The sequence below is a fragment of the Coturnix japonica genome, chromosome Z, assembly GCF_001577835.2.
Source record: "Coturnix japonica isolate 7356 chromosome Z, Coturnix japonica 2.1, whole genome shotgun sequence".
Classification (NCBI taxonomy): domain Eukaryota; kingdom Metazoa; phylum Chordata; class Aves; order Galliformes; family Phasianidae; genus Coturnix; species Coturnix japonica.
The window spans coordinates 59,545,659-59,569,326 of NC_029547.1; the positions used below are offsets into that span (position 1 = coordinate 59,545,659).

The window sequence follows — 23,668 nt, forward strand, 5'->3', positions numbered from 1 at the left end:
ATGGTCAACATTAGGTAAATATCTGAACATTATGTATATGAAAAGCCTCTATAGAGGTCTCACCTCCCCCAGCAACTCACAGCCATGGTGTGGAAGCTGGAAAACTGCAAATTATAGATGATCAGAGGGCTGAAGCACCTCTCCTATGAGGAGTGTTTGAGGGAACTTGGCTTGTTTAGATTGGAGAAGAGAAGGCTCCGTGGATACCTCTTTGCGGCCTTTCATTTCTTGAAGGGAGCATATGAACAGGATAGAGAACATCTGTTTATGAAGGTGGATCGCAATAGGACAGGAGGGAATGGTTTTAAACTGAGACAGGGGAGGTCCAGGTTGGTTATTGGGATTATGTTTTTTACTCAGAGGGTGGTGACGCACTGGAACAGGTTGCTTAAGGAGGCTGTGGATGCCCCATCCTTGGAGGCATTCAAGGCCAGGCTGGATGTGGCTCTTGGCAGCCGGGTCTGGTGGTTGGCGACCCTGTACACAGCAGGAGGATTGAAACTAGATGATAATTATGGTCCTTTTCAACCCACACCATTCTATGATTCTATGAAAATCAAGAGCTAATTCAAAGTTCACTTGCTACTGTAGCTTTAGTCATATTAAATGTATTATTGGTTAGCCTGAAATGTACAATCTCCTTTTTTACCTTCTGCTGTGCTGTGAGCCTTGATTCAGTCCTTCATGCTGATGTAGGTGAAACTCATTCTTCTGAATGCTTGAGCCCTCAGACTGTGGTGACCTCGACTTCTCTAACATCCCAGACATACCACACTGAGAGTCCAGAAGAGTAATTAGCAACATCACAGGTAAAATGAACCTTCCAAGTTCTACAGCTCTGCTAAAACTTGACACAACTTGATACCACTTCTGAGTATGGGGTCATGTAAGTCCTAGCTGTAACTTGGACATGAAACATATGATTTGCTTTGCTGACAAGTTCAGTGAGGGCTGGGATGCTCAAGTTTCAAGCTTCTGCATTGATGCTGTTGTGCATACATTTGAGCCACTCCATTAGCTTGAGTATGCTACTGTCATTCAGCTGAGATCAGTGGCACTTCAGGCCCTTTCAATCTGTTATCCATAGTAAGTACTCAGTGCTGGAGGTGGATGCTGAATGCCATGTGCACCTCTGAGCCTTCTTGAGTGTTGTATTTTCTCAGCCTTATCAGCAAAATACTTGCTAATTTTTCTTTGTCGTACAAAAGTGTGTTGAGGTCCTTATGTCCATTAATTTATAGCTTGCTTTTTCTTAATTGGTGAGTTGCATGGCTTCCCATACCAACATACCCTTATTGTATTGCTTAGGGGACCTCTAGCAGGACCTCTCAACTCTTTCATGCCTCCTGTCCTATTTCAAAGCTGCAGGTAGTTCTCTCTGTTACAGAATCACAGAATGGCTTAGGTTGAAGGACCTTAAAGCCCACCCAGCTCCAGCCCCCAGTTATGGACAGGGTTGCTCCTGACCAGGTCAGGCTGCCTAGGGCCCCATCCTGCCTGGCCTTGAGCACCTCTAGGAATGGGGCATCCATAGCTTCTCTGTCTTCGTGTCCACTGTTACAAAGAGCTCAACTGAGTAAGGATTTACAGAACCTAGCTGTTCACTAATGCTTCTGGGTCACAGTGTTTGCAGACAGTCGTTTGTGCTTGATTGCTTATTGATGTCCATTTGACTGTAGGTCAGATGTGGTAGGGCTGCTGGTGAGAGGGTCCTATCAGGAAGCAAGTGGCAAAAAAGACATGTAGCAGATGCTTGAAGGGCTTGTGCTTTTACACCAGGACTCCAAAATCCTGCTCTTGTGTCACACATCCATCAAGAGGAAACCTCAGGAACTTCAGTGGGGCTGCTCTGGCACAAATATGGGCTGTTGTATGACTCACAGTGTCAGGCGGTACATTTTCACCATAGGAGCAAAACCCTGCCATCATAATTCAATGGAAATTATGCTTAGCTGTATAATTACGCCTGGTATGCTTTTTCCTTTTAACATATTTCTGATTAAATACACTTTATTTCTTCTGTCAAAAACTTCTCAGACAAAAGATGCAATAATCTTGCATAGTCAACGACAAGTACTTCATGTTACACATAATGGCGAATAATAGGTATCCTGCTTTGTCCCAGAGAATATGGCAAACTCAGTCTGTACTTCTTCAGAAGGGTCTCTAATTGAAATCTCTCATCTTTGGAGAGGGAGGGAAAATAGCTCATGTCGGGTTGTTTTGACCTAACTCTATAAAAGAAGCTAATGATTTCAGAAGTGCTGAAACACTTTAAAACAGTTTTGAGCATAATCATGTACAACTGATCACATATTGGAGCTCTCAGGATGACTAATTCTTGATTGGGAGCTTGCTGGTACCCTTCCTGTCTGCTTAGGGAATGTTAGCAGTAAACTAAGGGACAATAACAGAAGAGTACCAGCAGTTACTGTTACTTGCAGGCGAAATCTTTCTCGTAACAGTCCAGCTTACATCCTCTCTGTCTGCTTTGTACCACATTTCCATCTTTGCTAAGAAGTCCTGAAAATTCCAGTTTACCTCTAGTAAATTTGCAGATGACACAAAACTGGGGGACACTCCAGTACAACAGAAACATAGAGTCATTGGAGACAGACCAGTGTAGGGACATGAAGATGGTGAAGGGTCTGTAACACCCCTCCTGTGAGGAAAGTCTGGAACACGAGAAAGAAGGGGCCCCAGGAGGATCTCATCAACATCTATAGATGCCTGAAGGGAGGCTACAAAGGAGATGAAGCCAGACTTATTTCAGTGGTGCCCAGTGCCAGGGAAAGAGGCAAAAGGCATAAACTAGAACACAAGAGGCTTCCATTCTACCATCAGGAACTGTGATAAAGTTCAGAGAAATTGTGGAGCCTCCTCTTTGGAGATCTCCAAAAGACTCCTAGATATGGTACTGGGCATCCTGCTTTGAGTGTCCCTGCTGGAACAGGGTTTGAGCCAGCTGGACCCAAAGGTCTCTGCCAACCTTATCCATGTTGGGATTCTGTAACATCAGAGAAGATGATGGGTGAGAGTGAGAGTGAGCATGAGTTAGGCTGGCTGCTGTGTGTAGGGGCAGTAGATGGAGAAGGGAAAGGAGTATTTTCTTGGAGAATGGGGATGTAAGCAGATCTCTTTGGACTCTGTGGGGTGCACTGGAAGCTCTCTGCAGGGGGAGGAGTGCAATGAGACATGAATAGGGCAGCTGTGTCCCTAAATAACATGAAATCTATGTTTTCAGGAGGCAGCTTGCGTGATCCTCATCACACTCGTCTCTGCTTGTTCTGCTGGGAAGGAAAATCTCTGAACCTTAGCACAGCTCTTGTCTGCTGTGGTTTGTCTGCAGACTAAAACTGGCTTGTGAAGGGCCCATCACTAACTCAGTGGTGGCTAGCTGTACGCTGGACTGGCCTTAGTCCTATACCAACTAATGGGGCAGGAGCGGGTCACCTGCTGCAGGACACACTCTGCCTATCCCTAAAGCTGCACCTGCAGTATCCATTAACCAAACCTGTGCAGGTGTGAGGTGATGGTGGCTGTGAGCCACCCCCCAGCACTGTTCAGTGTTGGGGAACGGGTTTTAGAAGCAGAGCCATTTGTGCACAGTGCTGGGTGTGCAGCTGTGCAAAAGCTTTAGAAATGAAGTACAATGAATATTTACTTGGTGATGTGAAGCCACAGTAGGTGAGGGATGGGGGTGGAGAAGGCCTTTGTTACACACCTTTTATTGTAGTATACAATTTTTTTTTTAAATTTTTTTATTTTTTATTTAAGAGCATTCAGCGGAGGAGGCAGTGTTAAAGTTTACACTGTGTTAAGGCTGAGGCGATTGCAAGGCTCAGAGCTGGTAAAAACCTTGCATGCTAGTATCGAAGGATATCAAATGGCTGCTGATTACAAGCGTGGGTGTAAATACAAGGCAAACGCACTCCCTTTCTGCAGAACAGACCAGTCTCTCCTAAGGCATGGAAAAGGATGCTGTACAAACAGCTACATATGTTGCAGAGGAGGAGTGGAACAGGGGAAGGTCCCCATCCCGCTCAGGGAGCGAGGACTTGGTGCAATAGAAGAACAGATTCCCGCACAGGAGCTGATGTCCCGCTGCACAGGCTGCTGCAGCTGCTGTGAAATACCTGCCTAGAAAGACTCCCTGGCCTGGGACCCCCATCCCACCCCTCCATGGAGAGTGGATGGAGGCCAGTGCAGGATACTTTGTGTGGTCTCGGAGAAGGAGCAGCCAGCCACCGGTGTGCATTGAGAAGCACCTTCTGCCTTGATGGGAAGCTGCAATGTGGCAGGATGAGTAATTAATTAGCCTCATGCTGCCACGGGCATTTCCAGTCCCGGCTGACAACAGACTAATTAAGAACCTCCCTGTGGTGTCTATTTTAGATAACCATTTACTTTGGTACAAATTAACAAAGGCTTCTCTAATGGTTTGTTTCACAGGCGATGCATTAGATTAATTTATGGGACAAATAGAGGGAACCTGAACAGACATTTCAAGTTCCCAGCCACCAAAAGCCCAGACAGTTTTGCTGAATACTGCTCTAATTTTATCAAGGCAAAACACTTGCTCCCTTCTAATTCTGTGTGTCATGCCATTTGTTCTCAGACATTACCTTCGCCTCCAGAGACTCCGCAAGCTGAAGGTGACCTTGTAAGTGCTGGTGGTGCTTGGGGACAGGCTGATGGCTCGGCTGCCCTCATGTACAGTGGCTCCGACCAACCTGGGGTGATGGAGGACCCTGGTATCAGGCCTGGATGGGTACTGAAGGCTGAGAACCAAACTTTGTGCTGTCCCTGCAAGTCCTCTACTCAGAACCACCTGCCCAAAGGTGTCCATATCACCTTTCTTCATTGACGACAGCAAGCATTTTCATGCTTTTCTACCTACACTCCACTCTCACTTATATTAACTCATAGGATGTGAAGACGCTAGTGGGATTTTTAGCTGATGTGTCTCAGAATCTATTGTGTCTACTTGTTCTTTTGCTTTCCCCCAGCATATCCACACCAGCAGTAACAGGAGCACTGATCTGTGTCATGGCAATAGTGTGCGTGGTAGAGAGACTGCCAAGCCCAGCATGTCTGCAGAAGTGGGGTGGCAAAGAGCTGTTCCCAAGCTCTCAGCCTCTGATGAAGCAGGGCTTCTATACCTTTCTCTAACAATAAGCTCGATCTAAGTGGCTGGCAGTGTGTTGGTGCAAACTGCACTGCCATCCTCTTCTAGCTGATCCCCTGAGGACTTGTGTGGCCTCCTGAAGTCCCTCACTGTGCTTCAGTAGCCCTGGAGAGTTCCTGCCTCAGATGAGTGCAGTTTGCCTGCACTGCAGATTTGTGCTCTGGGGCAGTCATTGCCTCTGCTGGGGATGGTTTTCAGGAAACCATCAGCTCTTTTGGACTTCTGTTTAGTTGCTCGTTTGCAATTTTAAATAGCAGTTTTCAGGAACATTGGCTGAATTCTAGGGATTCTGCACACAGGGTCCCTGGGACATAGGCTCATGTGCCCTGTGTGCCTTGGTGTGCAAGTGAATGGGATGTATAAACACTCCATAATGCTCAGTCTCTTTGAAGCTGGTCCCACACCCATTGCTTATGTCCCAGAACAGATCATACTGAGAGCCTAAATCTAGTGAAGACCATGCACTGGAGACCATGGCCATATTTCTGTGGTCATGTTTTTGGTAGTGCAGTACATCCCTGCCCTGAGTTCCTCCCCTTCTGCCCCCAGAAGCCAGCAGCTGCTGCTCTGTACCACAGCTTGTTGCAGGATCACTTCCTGCAGTGGATGGGGGCAAGCACAATTCCTCCCCTTTGAATGACGCCTGCTCTCACTCACAGTGCAGCATGTGTTAGAGGTGTTGCTATGGCCCTTTCTCTCATTGTAATATATTTAGCCTTAGGTCTGGAAGAAAGCTCACAGCAGGCAGAGCTGGTCTAAGGTTACCTCTGAGATTGCTGCTCTGCGTTTCTGGTCTGTGCAGCCACTGATGCTGCAGGACCCTGCTCTGAACTTCCACTCCTTTTTATTTCTTCTATCAGACGTTTTACAGGAAGGAACATTGAGATTATTTCCTCACCTTCCCCCAACATTTATATTTATGGAATATGTCTCCAATACAGTTAGGAAAAGGGAATTAAATTCCGTGTTTGCTACTGTGCCAGCAGAGCAAATGTTTTGCTGGTGGTAACTGTTTCTCCATTGCGCCAGCACTGAGTTTGTTCTAGCGTTCCAGAAACGCCTCCAAACACTTCACTTTGTGTTCAGAGTGTTCCAGGAGTATCCCTTGTGTGAAACCAAGCTTAGGGGAGGAAGCACTGAACCCATAGAGGAGTAAAGCTTTCAGGTGGGAAGAGCTGTTCCTGCCTTCAGCCTCAGTCCATCACCCTCCCTGGCATCTAAGCCACTCTCTTTTTTTTTTTTTTTTGCCTATTGCCTTCTCATTTCCTCTGGCTGGGATCCCTGTTTCTACTGAAATGCTTGGAGGGCAGGCGACTCCCTGACTGACTGCTGATGAAACGAGATCAGCTTTTGGTGCTGCTGAGTTGTGTAACAGCTGCCCACTGTCACTGCTGAGCCAATTTTGGGACAGTGTCATCAGCTTTGTCAATCCATATGTCCCGGGGAGATGTTTACGGGATCAAAGCTTAAGCGCACATTAACTGGATCAAATTCGTAAATGCACATCCGAGATCTGAAATGAAGAATGGCACCCGGCTCTCAGTGGCCAAACAAAACTGTGCCTCGCTGATTTGGGGTGAACATTTCTGTGTGTTGCAGCTATCCAGACAGATTGTCCCTCTTTCCCTCCAGTTCTTACATGAATGTATGTGAATAAGCAAGAAAATGTTTAGTATTCTTTTTGTAGATTTTGCCTCTTGTTTTATTTTATTTTTAATTAAGCTTGCAGTTGTCGAGTCCTGCTCTATGATGGTGAAAAACATCTCATAAAAGACCACTGCGAGTAATTCCAGGATTTTAGTTTCATAGTGCAAGTGCAAAAAGGCCTGGTGGAAACTTGCAGAGGTAGGTTGTAGCTTTCTAATAATAAAAATGTCTTATTCACTGTGGATGTGGGACGCTGTGTACCGGCGGATGGCCTGTTATTACCTGAACAGCAGAGCCTCCTCCCATGAGGCCATGCCCTGCATTCGAACCTCTGCAGTTGGATTTGTTTCTAAGCAAGTCCTCGAGTCCCTTGTGCTGGTGGGTCAGCAGTGCACAGACAGTGCTGGACCCTGGGTAGCTTCAGCCAGTGATCTGATGCCATGCAGCTGACAGGCAGGATTTGGAGCTTGGATGGCTCCTTGTTTGCATGGGCTTGCATGGGCAGCTGGGTAGCTGAAACACCATGTGCCTCCAATACCTCATCTGTAAAGACCCTGCTGTGGAAAAGCAGGTGTCAGGACTGAGTTTGGGCATATTTCTCTGGATAATCACAAAAAGCAGGATCAGTTTAACTCACTAAATTTCACTGTTTTATTCTAGCTACATTACTGTGCAGTATTCATCTTTCATAGTTCAGTAGTGACTTGGACTTTTCATTCTAATAGTGGCTTAACTTTATCAATTAGCTTAGTATTTCTTTAACTGGCTTAATTTAAATAAGAAATCAACATGTCTGGTGTGAAATTTGCAGAGTGATTGAGATGTGGGCCTGCTCAGAGGCCACAGTCCAACAGTAGCTCTAGGCCACTTGTCAGCATCCTCAGATGCAGAGCATCTGCAACTTGACAGCTACCTTCAGGGCAGCCAAAGCAATTAAAGAAATATTAATGGTTTTTTTTGTTGTTGTTGTGTTTATTTTATTTTATTTTATTCTATTTTATTTTATTTTATTTTATTTTGTTTTGTTTTATTTTATTTTATTTTATTTTATTTTATTTTATTTTATTTTATTTTATTTTATTTTATTTTATTTTATTTTATTTTATTTTATTTTANTATTTTATTTTATTTTATTTTATTTTATTTTATTTTATTTTATTTTATTTTATTTTATTTTATTTTATTTTATTTTATTTTATTTTATTTTAACTAGCTGTCTCATGCTGTAACAAAACTAAGAACAATACCTTGGCTGGAAATACTACATTTCTCAATTGATGTAAGCAGCTCTGCTAAGGTCAGTTGGTGTCATTTGATGTATATTCTTTATTCTCCAGACTCTTCCATGAGATTAACCCGTTGAAATTTTCTTGTCTTTGAAAATTGAAGCTAGCTTTGGTTGGTTGGTTGCATTTTTGCAGTAGTACATGGGTTATAACAAGAAGTATCAACCCAATATTCTTGCTGCTTTTGGTCTGCAGATTTCTTTATGGAAACTGCCATAGTTATTATTTTTTTCCCCAAGAATAAGCTGTTTGTTTCAGGCTGGACAAATTCCAGCTCAAATAATTGCACTCTGCCCCAAAGGTCCAATTAATTCAGGCATTCACAGCATACAGTGGTTACACATGGATGGTGAACAGCTGCCCTTCGCCTCATGCAAATCTCAGCAAAGCATTTGGCACTTCCCTTGTACTGTCAGACCTCAGCAAGCCCCAGTGGCTGTTGCCCAAATGGCTGCAGCAGGTTTAAATGGCTATGGCAGGCCCAAATGGCTGTAGTAGGCCCAAAATGGCTTTGGTGCCTGAAGCAAGGTACTTGTACCACAGTCCTTGTCCTGCTGGCTGCCCTGCTCATTGGGGAAGTGGAATAAGGTCCTGGGGGCTGGTGGCCTTTTGCCCTGGGCTCACACAACATGTGTTGTTCAGCGTGCGTGAAAGGACAGTGCTACTGAAATAATTAGCTATGTGCCCTCCTTGTGTTTCTGGCCTGAGCTGCTCTCCATCGGCAGGGAGGAGGGCATCTGTGAGGGCTCATCTCCCTCCATGCAGGCTCCCAGGGATGCTCAGAGCCCAGATGTGGGTCAGCAGGTCCTTTGCCCTCTGCCAGACGGGACAGACACTGTGCTTGTCTTTCTTCTGAGACAGCATTTTGGGGGTATCAATTGCTGTTTGCAGGATGAGCTCCTGCTACTGTAGTCAACAGGGATGCATCTCCCTGGGTCTCCTTTCCTCTTCCTCACCGTGTCTTCTATGCAGCCTTGTTTTTCCCCATCTGCCCATCCTTTTCTCCATCCTTTGCTGTTCCTGCCTGACCCAGATCCACATGTCTTTGGCAGGCTACCATTCACCTGCAGCACTACAGAAGGCTGATGCCTCATTCAAAAGATGCCATTTCCTATTTTTACCTTCTCTAAATGACAGCAACTGCAGACCACACTGCAGAGGCCTGGCCTGCAGCTCTGCAGCATGCTTGCCCACCAGCTCTGCATAGGGTTTTCACGGACACTGCTGTAGGCATCCCCTGTGCTTCAGGTTATGCCTGACCCGATTGTGGCCCCATTAAAAAAATCTAACCATACTTCATCTAAAAATGGTATATGTAAACTTGTACTTGAATGGAAAGGAGAATGACAGTATATGCAAAATACATATTTTGAATTCTCTTCTCCCCTTGCCCCCATCTACTTTTCTCCTGCTTGCAGTTGTAGTGCAAGGAGTGAGGTCACCTGCCTCATGACACCATGCCTTTGCTGTTTGCAGCATGAGTGCACATGTGCTCCCTTCACAGCACACTGTTTCTCTTGCTCATGCAGTTTTGTTTAAGTAAGGCTCCAATAGTAGTTTGAATCATAAGAAGTTCTCCATTTTTGTCACTCTCAATCTAGGTTATTTCTTCTTTATTTAACGGCTGGATAAGCAAATATTTACTGCATTTCTTCTATGGGCTTGCTTTTCTGCTTAATGATAGTGATATCCTTGTACGTAGTGCTTTAGCACATGAAGTTGGGATGGTGGTGGTGGTGGTTGTATGTTTTATCTTGAAGGCTGATGTTAAACCTTCACAGCCCTGGTGCTGGCAATGAATCTAATCATACACACACTGCAGGCACCAAAGGATGGCACTTCCAGAGAGCTATGAAGGCATTTGCAAACTGCATCATTGTCAATGCCAGAAATTAGTTTGCCTGTCTTAAGAGGCAAATAAAAAAGGTTTAACTCTCAGGGATCCAACTGGACAACAAATTTTCAGAAGTACATAAATTCTGTATTTAAAATTTGGAATGAAGTAAACCTCCAACTTTGAAACTTTCCTAAGTCCTCAGTTTTCATTCTGGAAGGCCTTCCTCAATGTCTGAAACACAAAGTATGTGGACTGTACTGATGCGACCAAGTTTTCCACTTGGGTGTTCAAACTCTGAAGTGAAGGAAAATAAGGAATAAAAACAGATTTGAACATTTAATGTATTGTCCAGTAAAAAGTGCTTATATAACCTGAAAGTATGCAATCGATGCAGCTCATGCATTTCAGCATCCACCTGACTCTTGAGAATTTGAGCTCCCAAAATTGGACCACTCAATACTGGCTGCTTAAATGTCAGAAGCATAGTTCCTATAATGAAAGAAATAAAAAATGGGGTCAGAGCTGCCTAAGTACGTGTACGAAAGAAGCTCTTTCACCAACATCTGAGCTCCCCCAGCAGATGCACACACAGCTGTGCTGGCACTGGAGAAGCCCCCTGTGAGGAAGCATCTCCCTGCATTTGTAACCACAGAGGTGCAACCCAGCCCCATGGTCCACAGGATGGATTTAAAATTCATACTCCCTTCACCTGCAGGGAGCAGGAGCTTAATGGGTTGTTGGAAGGGAAAATGGCAAAGTGCCCTTAGGTAGGAGTCCTGCTGTCTTTGTCTTCAAAAGCGTGTAGTTTAATGCCTTCCCCTTCTTGCTTTGTCCTCCTTGTCTTCCTGCTTTTATGTATGACTGCTGCTACCACTGCAACTTGTGCCTGCTCAGTACAACTCCTTCTGTTCTCTGGTTTCTGTCTTGAGCAGAGGAGCCCCAAAAGCACAGCACATCATAGCCACAGGCCAATATTGTATGGTGGTGCAGCATTGCAATAACAGCCTTGGTTTCTCACTTCACTTAACAGCTTCTGTTTCTGACCTGTTTGACTCTGGGTTTCCAGGGTCGGTGAGCTCATTGCTTGCTTTACTTGGTGCCTCTCTGCTCGGTGGTTTCCGCTTGACCTTTCCAGCTTCTCTTGCTGCTTTGCCATCAGCCAGCCAAGGGGCAGGTGCTGAACAGGAGCAGGCTGTGTATGTGGGAAGTTCAGCTGGTGTGTTTGCATCCCTGCAGTAGCATGAGGTATGGCGAGAGGATGGGAAGCTTGCTGGTTAAAGGGTCTTGGAGATCCCCAAGAACTTACATCAGGGAGCCTGTGCAAGGGAGTATTATTCCACATCCAGAGATAAAAGGCTGCACATACAGTTGTGCTAGAAGGTATTTGTTTGTGACTTCCCTTCCAGTTGTTAGCCAGAGAAATCCTCAGGGCCATCATGTGATTTTGCAAAAAATCCTTTATTTCTGAAAGTGGCTGCATGCCGTATACATCTTGTCTTTTTGATTATGACGCTGGTTTAGATTCTGTGTGTCCTTTCATCTCCAGGAGACAGAATGTGTAGTTTTCCTCAGAGAATAATAACCTCTAAATTTGAAGGTTAATTCTAGTTTTAAAATGCTGTAAATTTGATTCTTTTTCCTTGTTTTTCTTCCTTTTCTCTTAATTATTTTTTTTTCTCAGCTAGCTTAATGGAGCAGTTATGGAAGTTGAGCTTTACAAGTCTGACTCAATTCATGTTCACATACTGGTGTGCAATGCTACCATCTGACAGCTGCCTGCAGCTCACATCAAAATGAGATGGTGGTTCATGTCCAGTGCTCGAGGCTTATGAGAAATCAAAGAAAACTAAAAAAAAACTAATTTCACCATTGAGACCTTATGGGCACCCTTCACTGAGTGCCAAGAAGAAGGATGGGAGATGAATAAATGATGCTCTCTAACAGGGAGATGTCCTTATATCTGTGAGTAAAATCACTTCCCTTCTTAGGTCAGAATGTGTCTTATGTTCCACGATGTGTTTCAGCAACTGGGCACTGTCAGATTTGTGGCTTAATACTGTGCTCTTATAAGTCCACTTATGTTGTCTTCAGAGCTTGTCTGTAATCAGAATATTGCTGATTTTATTCCTTGATTTGAAGTTTCTAAAAAGCTGGTCGCTCTAGGAGATAAGAAAGTTAGAAAGAAAAGGCTTGAATGGGCAATCCAGGAAAAATAATCAGCAATGACAGAGCTCCAGGAAACAGGAACTCCCCTGGGAAAATGCCTTTTCAATCACATGCATCTTTTCTCAGGCAGAGATTCAGTTCTGTCTGCTGCAAAAATACCAACCTGCTCGTTCCTTCTTTAATGCATAGAGGTATTAGGGGGTTTCAGAGGCAAACAAACTCAAGAGTTTGCCACAGTGTGGATCTGCTCTGGGTGAAGAAAAAGCTGAGCAGAAAAACCCACCTCACGTGGAATTTGCCCATCTCCTCACTGCTATGTCCTCACAAGTTTTATTTAGAGATACACAGTTCGCATGCCAGCTGTCCCCTGTGAGTGGTGAGTGGCAAATGGAACTCACCCCAGATAAGCAGTCCTGATATTTCCTTCTTCTGCTAGATCTGTCCTCACATAAGAGGATCAAAACATGGCATGCCTTGTGCCTGGGGGATACAGAAGGATCTGGGAGTGGATCTGTAGCTACTGTAGGGAAGGCAGTGTGAGGGGTAAAAAGGTTGAAGGCTGGGATGTACCATTTTGTCCAACTTACAGTTTTGCTGTGGCACCAGCAGGCTCTGGCAAAAGGGAATAAAAAAGGAGTTGATATTTATCCTGACTGTTCCCCCTGGAGGTGGTGGTGTTAATTAGTAGCACAAGCTGTGCGTGATTCTTTCTTGTACCCCAGGTCGTACAGCCTTAAAAAGTCTTGCTCTCTGCTGGCTTGTAGATCTTCGTCTTTCATTTTATCTCCTGTTGGAGAAGGAGCTGTTGCTCGTAGAGCCTCCAGGGAGCATTGCTTCAGTCTCAAGAAAAATGTGGTCACTTGACTGGAGTGGAAGTGAGGCCACAAAGCTATGCCTCTGTTATTACAGTAAGAACACTGGGTCAGCATTTCGGTCTTTGGTATGGGCTCTGTGCTGTGCACACAGAGAGAATCAGAGAACCAGCCCCACTATCAGAGCAAGAGCGGATGTTTATTTGGCACACATAATGCATTTGGGGCCCAGAGAGAGGTGAAGTAATGAAATTATTACTTCCTCTTGAAACATCTAAAAGGAGTCCCTATCAACCTGGTGGTACGTATTGTCTGTAGCTTTACAACATGCAGTGAGCTGTGGCAGATTGTTGTGATCCTGTTAAGGCCAGATGCCTTCTGCTGGACTTCACTGGATTCTTCTGAAATGAATTTCCATGTGAAAGCATGCCAAGACATTGGAAAGCATGGAGAGCACACCACGTGATTTCTGCTTCTTTAGATGACTCCTGCAGAGCTAATCCTTGATCTGTCTGAGATTACCACCTGTGAAATGAGTAAATATTTTCCTTCCTGTCAGCATTGCAGGTTCTTTGATAGTTGAGTGCAGTGGTAGATCGGTTTCATCCATGATCTCATATGGCTTGCTAATTCATCACTGCAACAACTAAAGGCAATAACAACACTGTGAATTTATAACCAGCCTCAGGGAGTCTTTCACCTTTCAGCATGCAAGCCACTGCAAAACTATACTAATTGACTAATTCATGCTAGGCAGATGCTTTTCCTGCATGAGACTAAAAAGGTCCCACACCGGAAAGTAATCCAAACTCTCTTGAAATGGATGAAACTCTTTCTAATGATGCTAGAGATGCCAGGTGGAACTGAAAGAGCTGGTCAGTTCACAGAACTCCTTGGCTAAATGCCCTCTTGCTACGCCATCTCTAGAGTCCTATGTCTGTATTCACATCTCTGGCAAGACTTTGAACCTGGTTGTCTTGGGTATCAGCCAGACCCAAGGGATATAATAATACCTCTGAAATGGGTAGTTCTTCTGTGTTGAACTGGTGCTAGCTTTGTTCTTTGAAACACCTTAGTCTTGTCTCCCCAGGAAAGCCTGGATTTCTAGGATGTGGGAAGCACATGTGAGCCTAGACTAGGCTGCTTACTGAAAACTCTGAGGAGAGGCAGATGGTGAAGTCTTCTTTGCACTGAGCCTGCTCTAGTGCCCAGCATTCAGAGCTGGTCTCTGCAGCATCTCACTCCATAGCTGGAGAGCAATTTGGGGTAAACTATTCATTAAGAATTTCTTGGGGAGCAAATCTTCTCTACACTTCTTTAATGAGTGCCACAAACATCAGTGCTTTGCCTGAGCATACGTGATGCAAAGCATCCTGTGCTTCAGATCCCTGAATGATTTAATGTAAGCCATGACCAGTTCAGTTTGCAGGGACTAGACAATGCCAAATGCTGCTTTTCTTTTATGTGTGTTTCAGCTTTGGTTGTTTTATAAAATATGCCTGTGTAGGTACTTAAACATGTTGGAATATGCTGGACTTGACTAGTGATAAAACAAAAACGCTCCCTTGATTATTTGTTACTGTTCTCATTACAAGGTAATTCATGAGTTTGTATTTCAACAATGAAACGCACCTCATTATTTTGCAGTATTTAGATGGATTTTTTGCTGGTTGCCTTTTTTCAAGCTCAGTAGGAGGGTATGAAGTGCATTGACTGCTGTGTAACTCTTCAGGTGAAACAAGTAAAGAAGATGGAAGTCTTGAACAAGTCAAGAAGTGGAGCTTGAAGCTGCTGATTTTACCCCATGTGCAGAGTGTTATTCTCAAAAGCTAAAGGTACCTCAGCAAGTAGTTTTACATCCATGGAAAGAACAAATTAAGGTTTTTGATGCTGACATTAAGGAAAGTGATACATCAATTTCCCAGATTACCAGGGGAAAAAAAAATAGTGGAAGAATTGCAAGGTGGCATAAGGCAAGAAATGTAGAAAAGTCGGCAGTACATATCATATACTTTTCATGTACAAAGTGGCATACAGAGTGGAGGCACTATATATATCCACATAAACCTCCACAGGTATAGAGATACCTTTCTTTTTTAATCCTCTAATGCTTTTCTGATAATGAGAGGTTATCAGAGGTTTTGTGTAAGTTTTTCCTAGAAATGAACTTCACTCTCCCCAATCAGATGAAAGGAGGATGTGAACTCCTCCAAGTTCTCATTATTGACTTCTAAGGAAATTGTTAGACACAAACAAAAAAAGCTTTTGTACTCTCATGCCATGTATAGTTGAACTTCTGTGTCACTCACATCCTCTTCACACATTCTGTTTAATAAATGCCATTGTTTAGGGTTGTTTTAGTTAAATTAGGTCACACATCTTGTAAGTCCTGGAAAGATGAGCAGCAAATGCATGAGGTGCTGAGAAGGTGTCCACTATTTATTTCTGTCTGTGCAGTTGTCCCATCTCAGTGGCATCTCTCTGCCTTGTGTTCCTGCTGAAAAATAATTTGGATCACTTTTTTGTTATTGTTGGCAAAACTGTTGTCTCAGAAAACATAAACACTTCTGCACAGAACCTGGAGTGCACTGAGCATGGAGAAATCTGTGATCTTTGTCACAGAACAGCCCTCTTGCCTTACAGTTTCTATACTTGCAATGATGGGCAGTTTCAAGGAGTAACAGTAGAGATGACCTCCCATACACAGTGGTTAAATGCTGTTTCCACTGTCCTAAGCTCTAGTGTTTAAACTGAAATTACAGATAGATTTTCAAGTTAGCATTGTACTGGCACAGCAGGATCCCATTATAGCTGTCTGTAGTCTCCTGCAGGCACCGATGCAATTATGATTCATGTCCAGTGCACATTTTGAAGGTGGTCCTCAGAACTTAAGAGAAAAATTAGTAGTTTGTTGGTCTTCTTTCTACAAGCCATCATCATCATAGGGTCATCATCTTCATAGAATCAAAGGTTGGAAAGGACCTACAAGATCATCTAGTCCAACCATCCTCCCTTTACCATGCCTCAGAAAACCACTAAACCATATCTCCTAGCTCCTTATCCAGATGCCTCTTGAACACTGCCAGTGATAGTGACTCCACCACCTCCCTGGGCAGACCATTCCAGTGCCTGATCACTCTCTGAGAGACACCATGGCTGACACTTGGATGAAATGAAGACACCTGATCTAATAAAAATTAGATGACCCAGGATGTGGTGATAAATCTGACTAATTTAGGCTAGATACCTAAATCGTGGGTGGATCATATTAAGAGGCATGAATGCTGTCTTTGTTCTAATTTGCTGACCAAATCAGCTTAGTACCTCAGTAATTCAGCTTACCCACACGTGTGGAAGGAGAAAGAGATCTTTAAAGACTTAAAGATTTGTAAAGATGGGGTATAAAATAGGTGGTGTCTCAGTGACTTTCATCTGTTGTCTAAGTTCTACTTATTGCTTGAATGCTTCTTGCAAGACTTGTCTGCCTAGACTTCAAATCTCGGACTGTACTGCAGTTTAAAGGAACACTGTGTGGACTTAGCAAAAACCCTACTTCAACTTGAGTAAAAATTTCAATTGGTGTCAACATGTGCTTAAACTTACAAAGGAAGCAAAGCAAGGAAATTTTCTCTTTTAGTTCTTTTCAAAGGAGTAACTTTTTGTGTGCTGACCTGTTTGTGTCAGTAAATGGACCTGAACTTCATCTGCTGGAGGTGGCCTCCGTTTCTGGAGTGCAGGTGGTTCCAGAAGTCTCTGCTGGGATACTTTATCCCCTGGCAGAGACATGGAGACATGCCTGATTTAATGCTGGCAGCTCACTACATTCATATGCATATCATCAGTCTTATTGTTTCTTCATTCTAGCCTTTCACACACCACCAGGAAGGGAAAGAATCATTTATTTCAGTAAAAAATGTGATTGTGGAAATTTAAATTATCAGCAGGCTGCAGGCATGGCTTGCTCTTCCCTAAAATTAATTGCAGCTCACTTTTATTTAGCACATGGTATTGTCCATTTAATTTAGCACTGGAGTTTTAGAAAGATTTCTGGAGCATCATTTACGGTTTCATTATCCACCTTCCACAGCAAAAAACAGCCATAAGTGAGCAAACATTTAACTCAACAGCAGCAATCAGAGAACATGCCTATTAAGCAGCGATAGAGGAATCCCACTAAGCCATTTCAGAAATTGCTTCTCAAACTTGAAGTGCGCATTCTTCAAATGAGCATTGGTACTCTTTTCCTGGAAAGAGCCATTTAGTATTTATCATCAACATTAATGGGCCTGTGAGAGTCATGCTGGCCAATGACAAGACTGCACTTTGACTGAAGTAGTTTTGAGATGCAATTATGTACCCTTCTTCCTGCTGGATAAAGTCTTCCTAATTTCAGTTTACCTGAAAATAAAAGACATTACAAAACATTCAACTCACTTATTCGTAGATTAACTGTGGGTGGATCTTGTGCAGACAATACAATCAGGAGTCTTCACCCAAGTCTGATGAGATCCATGCTAAGAAATGTAAGTTTTCTGACTTTTTTTACTGTCTGTACAAAAGAAGAGTCAGTTATCTAAGATAGAACTGCTTCATGAAGCATATGAAGTTATATATTTGTACATAGACTTTGTGCTAATACATATTAATTTGCTCTTCTTAGCTGGAAAAGTAACTTTTTTTTCCTGAATTCTCAACAATACGCTAATGTTTGTTGTGAAACCTCTCTTTTTATTGAAGCCCCAAATTTCCTGTGCAGCTGTCTTTTCATTTTTTCCTCCACTGGAAGGCAGAATTAATGTGCTATTCAGAAAGGAAGAATCTCTGTGATGAAAGAGGCAGATCCATCAGTGTGAGTGGCACAGCCCCTTGTGCTGAGGAGAGAAAGAGGACTCCTCTCTGGTTTGGTTTGTTTTGGGCAGAGCTGACACCTGCATTACTGGACACCACATCTCTTGGTTCTTTACTGAGGTGGAACGCTGTAAGTCACAGTGAATGAAATCTGCAGGATTACAGCCCTCTGTGTCCCACAGCAAAGCATATGAGTTGAATGGACTACCTTTTCATTTGGCACGTCACTCCTGACAGCTGTCACCAATAGCACAAAAATGGAAACCAGGGCTGAAATGTTCATATTGCTCAGTGTATTTCTGTGTCCATGACGTACCCAAGCAGCTCTGCTGTCTGGAAAAGAGCTCAGCATTTACTAAGGTGGAGCTTGTTGGTTTGACCTCATTAACAGTGATGGAATTATTTGCCCCATTTAAGGGCATATAGGCCATTTGTATAGGTCTGGGCTTTAATCTGCTAAAGGAGGCCTCTCTTCCCATTCTTCCCTCTTTTCTTGCACTACAGATTTCACCTCCTAGCATTAGGCATGCTCTGCCTGTTACAAAATGTGTTGTCCAGTCACAGTTACAGCTGGAAAATGATAGTACAGAAGACTCTGTTATCATGTGCCTGAGAGACTCCAGAAATATGGAGGTACAGCTGGACCACTGCAGCTGTTGCAAAAAGATAAGTATGGTTATCAAACTGCCTAGATAGCCTAGTATTTAAATAGTATGGGCTTTTTTTTCTTCTTCTTTTTTTTTTTTTTCTTGGCCTGTGTTTGAGTTATTGAGTTATGCTCTGCTGGCATTGAGCTCGTGCTTTATGATAAAAAATAGTATATATTTAGTCTTAACTGCAGTTCACCATTTCTTAAATATTTTAGTAATTTTTGGTTATTTTGCTACTTGTATCAGCATAAGTATGGAGTCAATTTGGAAAAGAGGACTAGGAAAAAGAAATCTCAACCAAAAAAAATCAGAATGTTAAGTGAAAACATATTGTCATATTGTTTGCTAATTACTAACAGCCAAAGATCTTAAGACTAAAGTCACACCAGAGGATGAAGTAAACACTGTCCCTTTTCTGCTGGCAATATTCTGCTCTCAGCTGCTCTTACCATTTCAAAATAATCCTCATCTGAGTGGAAGAGAATACCTTCTGCTGCACCTCAGCATGCATGCTGTCCTCATGTTCTTCCATGCAATGCATGTCACAGAGGAGGAAGCTCAAGGAGCTCACTGCATATGTTCTGCCATCTTGACAAGTTCAGAAAATGCCTTCAGAGCAGTCCTGTATGGTCACAAATCTGTACTCGGTTAAAAGATTGTTGTGACATTATTATTAGAAATTGCTGCAGCAACAGCTTGCCAAATGAACCGTTAAAAGCAAACCAGATTCACTGAACCACAATAAAATTCATTAAAGCTTGCTTTGGGCAACATATGGTCTTTGAAGGTCTTTATCTTTTTAACCATTCATTTCTTCCAGTGTCTGTGGCAAAGCCTTCCACTTCTCTTTTTATTTGAATGTAAATATTAACTTCTAATAATACACATTCCTTTTAGTGTCATAATCGTTTGGTGGAGCGTCACTATTAAATCAGTCCACAGATATACATAAATGCGAATTAGGTGGCAGGAAAAAAAAGGCCTCTAAAGTAAATGATATGTTCTTTCTGCTTGGGGAAATCAGCATAAAACTTTTTGCTTGTCGCTCTTCAGGCTGAAGTTTCATAGATGTGAGGCCATTTTTACTTCAGATGACAAAAGGTCTAAACCCAATCCTTGTAAGCAGAGGACTCATAATTTTCAAACCACTGTGCAAAATGCAGGCAGTAGCTTGCCTGTGCTTTGAAGCATGTGCCAACACTGCCGTCTAGCTTCTGCAGAGGATTTTGTATGCTATTGCTTCATTTTATCTGATCACATTTATGTGCTTTGCAGCTTTATCAAGCCCACTAGCAGTGGCCAGAGCAGCGTAACACTGGTTTATGCTCAGATCTATGTGTTTCTTTCCAACGTGATATATTAAATTGCACACAGCGTGGGATGAGTGATGGCAGATGACTGCAGCAAACAAGGAAAGAAACCTGTAGTAGCAGTGCAGTAAGAAACAACCCTTCTTGCATTTGAAATAAAGAACTGGAGCTCTTCGGTCCAAATTGTATGTGATTTTTGGCAGCATCACCACTCAGACAAGCCAGTCCTATGTCTGTTCTGTGTTTTTAATCAGGAAGCTTTGGTAACGTCTCCCTGCACACACCACCATGTTCTTTTCTGGTGTCTTCCACTGTGCTATGCCTCTCTCCTACTCTTTTTCTGCTCCCATGCCATACATCATTTTTTGTCTTTCACCACAAAACCTGCAGTACTGTATTTAGGACTATATACACTTTATGGGCAGTCAATACCAGAATTAAAAATAATTAAAAAAATTGGTAGGCATCCTTTTACCAAGCTATGAGTGTGTGTGTATTTACCAAAATCTGTATTTATACTGCTTTTAGGATACAGGTAATCTTGCATGAAAAACAGACAGGACAATAAAAGTATACAATTATTTAGCAAACGGTGCTGTTAAACTGTGGTTTGAACTTGAGTAATTCCTCCATTTTCAAACAGTCTGTAATGGAGGAATTAAGCAATTATGTTCCTGCTTCCTTGCTGTTGTAATTTGGGAGAAATAGTTGATCACTGGTAGATTAAGGTGATTTAAGGCAGAACTCAGCCCACTGTTTCCTGCTTGGCTGATTATTTTATTTCCATTTTTTGACTCTTTTTTAACTGTCTTCATTAAATAACTCGGCTACAACATTAGCTATGCTTACATACTCTCATCAGCCTTGTAATTAACACGTATCCATGGGTACTAACATGAGGCATGGATGTATTTGAAAGGGAATCCTTTGTATCTGCAGAAGCAGCTGTTAGTGTGACTGCATTCCTGGATGAATCAATTAATCATTTCATTAACTTAAAGTGCCTCTTAGCCATGCTAATCAAAAGCATCAAAATCACAATCTTCCCAAACAATTCCCTGAGACCTAAGCAAACAAACAAAACACTTCATGACTAACAAACAAGCTTTGCTGTCATAAATAGGCAATACTTTATTTAAAAAATAAATTAAGATCTGAAGGGGATTTCATCAGCATTATGAATATGTTCCCTTAGGGATGAAAGGCATAAGAACAGCCATCTCAGGTGATAGCATCCAAATGGTTAATACTGCCTAAACGTAGTTTTTGCTTGCTGTACCACTTTGGACAGGAAATGTTTTCTGCTTTTTATTGCATCTTTGTGGGTAAGGAGGGCTGACTGCTCCCACCTGGATGCTAAGTCTGGGCCCTTCCTGCAGCACCTTGGATACAAGCGTAAGGGGTTTGCATGTGCTCCTTTAGAGAGAGGATTTCAGCTTATAGAGAAATCAGTCACCAAAAGTGCACAGGAAATGAATTTTTACCACCACTAATGATGATACTGTGAGATCATACTGTCTTATATCAGGAGTCCAGCTACCTACTAAAGGTCTTCTTAAATCACTTACCAAGAGCCTAATCCTGGACAATGACCCTTATGGCTTGGCCTCATGACAGTGCATAACTTCTGGGCAGAAGATTCAAAGTGAAGATTTCCTCCAATGTGGCAAACTGAGCTGAATCTAAATCACAGGTTTCTGAGAGGTCTGTCCTCTTGAAGAGGGGGTTTCACCGCAGGTAAGGGAACTGCCGGGACTCAGAAGCCTTGATGTGGAGTGCTTCTCCATCTGGTGGCTGCTCACTGGTGAAACAGCTCTGGGTAGTGGATGCTCGGCTAGTCAGCCTCTGTCTGCATTGCCACAGCACAGCTGAACCTGTAACTGTTTTCACATATTTGTGGGGATGTTAAAAAAAACCACACACACAAACACAAGAAAAAAAATAAAAATAAAAACAAAAATAATAACTGATCTTGTCACTGCAGTGCCTGACAAGGAACTCTCAGTCCACAGCCTCCAGCTCCCATTTGACTGCTCTGCTGCCAGAGAACCACACACCTCCACATGGGGCCTGAAGGCCAGGTATAGTGTCACACCTCCTACTCTGCTGCCAGTGGAGATGCTAAGGGACCCAATGGCTTGGGAAGCAAAGCCTGAAGAGATTCACAGGACTTGGTGAGATGAGTGCAGAGTTTGGGAGAGAAATCAGGCTTCTGCTCTACCCATTCATGCAGAAAAACACCTGGCCTTGTGAGTCCCTCCTTATTGTACTTGAGCTTTTCACAATACAAATTTTAGATGCTGTGACAATAAATTGATTACATTTAAAATGAACAGATTTATTTATGGTTGCTTGAACAATAATGAACAATATTAAGAAATAATGCAACAAGTCTCTTGCATCTGTCCCAATTCTCTGTGTCCAGCCTCTACTGTTCTCTCTTGGACAACGTGGACAGCAATGAAAATGATAGCTAAATACTTTGGATTGTTATTCTCTTTGCTGTGCTACCTCCCCCATCGAGAGCAGCTTCAGCTACCCATTTGGTGACACTAGAGTCACAGAACTCCAACTGGTTCCCAGCTTACCTAAGAAATGACATACACATTGCATTTAGGAAGTAGACCAGATGGGAACCATCTGCATCGGTGTCACTCCTGTTGTGCTGTCAAGAGAAGGAGATAAAGTGTCCTGGTGGCAGTAATGGATGTGGTAAATGATTTCAGCCTTAGCACCTAGGACAGGATCAGTGTGTGTGTCTCAGGTGCAGTAACTGGCACAACCAGTATGAGTAAAGCAAAAGCAACTGCCAGCACCAGGACTGCTGATCACAGCATATATCTGGTATTGGCAAGCCAAAGTGCTTCAGCATTACTGTCAAACCCCATGAGGAAATATATCTGCAGAGGAATGTAATTTGATAGCAAACTTTCAGCTTGGCTGGCTGTTGATAACTCTACCCTGCAAATGACCAAGGAAACAGATGGGTAGAGAGGCCTGTGTGGGTGTGAGGGGAGGAATGGAGTATCTGAAGGATGACAGCAGAAGCACACCTGCCTTTGGGATGACTCGAGGGTAGTGAGTATGAAACCAATGAACACGAGCTCTGACAAAAAGGACTTGCAGGTACTGGTACATGGCAAGCTGGATATGAGCCAGCAGTGTGCTCCTGCAACCCAGAAAGCCATCTGTACCCTGGGCTGCATCAAAATCAGCACAGCCAGCAAGTCGAGGAAGGTGATTCTGCTCCTTTATTCTGCACTGGTGAGACCTCACCTGGAGTACTGCATCCAGATGCGGAGGAGAGACGTGGATCTGTTGGGAGTGCAACTAGAGGAGGGACACAGAAACGACCCAAGGAGTGGAACACCTCTCCTATGAGGACAGGGTGAGAGCTGGGGCTACACACAGACGCTGTAGCAGACTGCAGCCTCGAACACGATGTAACAAACAATCAATGAGCGGATTAAAGCTTCCGTGTCCTTGTTTCTTACAGCAGCTGAACCTTTATTCGCGGTGTTGGCCAAGCAGCTCCTCCCATTCTCCGAAGCTCCCTCGGTGTCCGCCCATCCCGCCGTGCTATGGCAGCCGAGGCACCGATAGTTCGCTCTGCAGCTGCCGTCGCGCCGCCTCCCGCGCCCCGTACAGCACGTAGCCCCAGGAAAGCAACACCAAAGCGGCCAGCACCTACGAAACCAACAGTCAGCACCAGCCTCAAGCTGCCTACCCCAGAGCTGCCTATCCCAGACCCTCGCCCCCCACCCCACGCACCAGGCGGTAAAGCGGGCGCGGATCCCGCCGCTCCTGAGGCAACATGGCGGGCAGCCGGCCGGAAGTCCACTACCCGCTGCTTCCGCACGGCACTACGGTATCATCAGGTAGAGCGGAAGTGACGTATAAAACCATCGACCGGTGTTGTGACGT

The 23,668-nt window shown here is 43.6% G+C and overlaps 1 long non-coding RNA gene across 5 annotated transcripts; it reads right to left on the reverse strand.

Moving 5' to 3' along the window:
* Positions 1-11,397: 11,397 nt before the first annotated feature.
* On the reverse strand, positions 11,398-23,641 carry LOC107306590. Of its 5 annotated transcripts, XR_001552189.2 has the most exons (6): positions 23,516-23,641; positions 22,333-23,431; positions 21,313-21,624; positions 18,884-19,072; positions 17,371-17,485; positions 11,398-15,433 (listed from the first exon to the last, which is right to left on the reverse strand). It is a non-coding gene; the product is annotated as an uncharacterized LOC107306590 (long non-coding RNA). The 5 variants fall into 5 exon arrangements; XR_004305570.1 differs by having other exon boundaries at positions 11,398-15,430; positions 17,371-19,072; XR_004305569.1 differs by having other exon boundaries at positions 17,371-19,072.
* Between the last annotated feature and the right edge of the window lie 27 nt (positions 23,642-23,668).